Below are 1,428 nucleotides of genomic sequence, written 5' to 3' on the forward strand. Positions count from 1 at the left end.
TTCCTCTGCTTCCTACCAACAAGGTTCCTCTGCTTCCTACCAACAAGGTTCCTCTGCTCCCTACCAACAAGGTTCCTCTGCTTCCTACCAACAAGGTTCCTCTGCTCCCTACCAACAAGGTTCCTCTGCTCCCTACCAACAAGGTTCCTCTCCTACAAACAAGGTTCCTCTGCTCCCTACCAACAAGGTTCCTCTGTTCCCTACCAACAAGGTTCCTCTCCTACAAACAAGGTTCCTCTGCTCCCTACCAACAAGGTTCCTCTGCTCCCTACCAACAAGGTTCCTCTGTTCCCTACCAACAAGGTTCCTCTCCTACAAACAAGGTTCCTCTGCTTCCTATAAACAAGGTTCCTCTGCTTCCTACAAACAAGGTTCCTCTGCTTCCTACAAACAAGGTTCCTCTGCTCCCTACCAACAAGGTTCCTCTCCTACAAACAAGGTTCCTCTGCTCCCTACCAACAAGGTTCCTCTGCTTCCTACCCACAAGGTCCCTCTCCTACAAACAAGGTTCCTCTGCTCTCTACCAACAAGGTTCCTCTGCTTCCTACCAACAAGGTTCCTCTCCTACAAACAAGGTTCCTCTGCTCCCTACAAACAAGGTTCCTCTGCTCCCTACCAACAAGGTTCCTCTGCTTCCTACCAACAAGGTTCCTCTCCTACAAACAAGGTTCCTCTGCTTCCTACCAACAAGGTTCCTCTCCTACAAACAAGGTTCCTCTGCTTCCTACAAACAAGGTTCCTCTGCTCCCTACCAACAAGGTTCCTCTGCTTCCTACCAACAAGGTTCCTCTCCTACAAACAAGGTTCCTCTGCTTCCTACCAACAAGGTTCCTCTGCTTCCTACCAACAAGGTTCCTCTCCTACAAACAAGGTTCCTCTGCTTCCTACAAACAAGGTTCCTCTGCTTCCTACCAACAAGGTTCCTCTCCTACAAACAAGGTTCCTCTGCTCCCTACCAACAAGGTTCCTCTGCTTCCTATAAACAAGGTTCCTCTCGTGCACTCTCATGAAGTTTATAATAAACATAAACAACTGTGTCTTCAGTTTCTAACATGATGAATTAAATACGTTCTCACACTAACAATGTCTCATGTCTTTATGTTGTTATGCTTTATATGCAGATTATAATCTGATGATAAGAATATGCAGACAACAGTTTATGAAACACAACTCAGTGTAACTAGAAGTGTTGACTTGATGGTTAATAGTTGATTAAAAAGATGATAATCAGAAACATGAGTCAGACTGAAGAGCTCGTCCAGTTTAACTCTTTCATTAAAGCTTCTGAGCTGAAGTCAAATAAAATAATGAGGCTGAAGATAAAGTTCAACACCAGAGAATATCAATACAGAAGTGTATCACTTTACAGCGGTTTGATCACTTTACTGCAGTTTGATCACTTTACAGCAGTTTGATCACTTTACTGCA

The sequence above is a fragment of the Taurulus bubalis genome, assembly GCF_910589615.1.
Source record: "Taurulus bubalis genome assembly, chromosome: 19".
NCBI classification, from domain to species: domain Eukaryota; kingdom Metazoa; phylum Chordata; class Actinopteri; order Perciformes; family Cottidae; genus Taurulus; species Taurulus bubalis.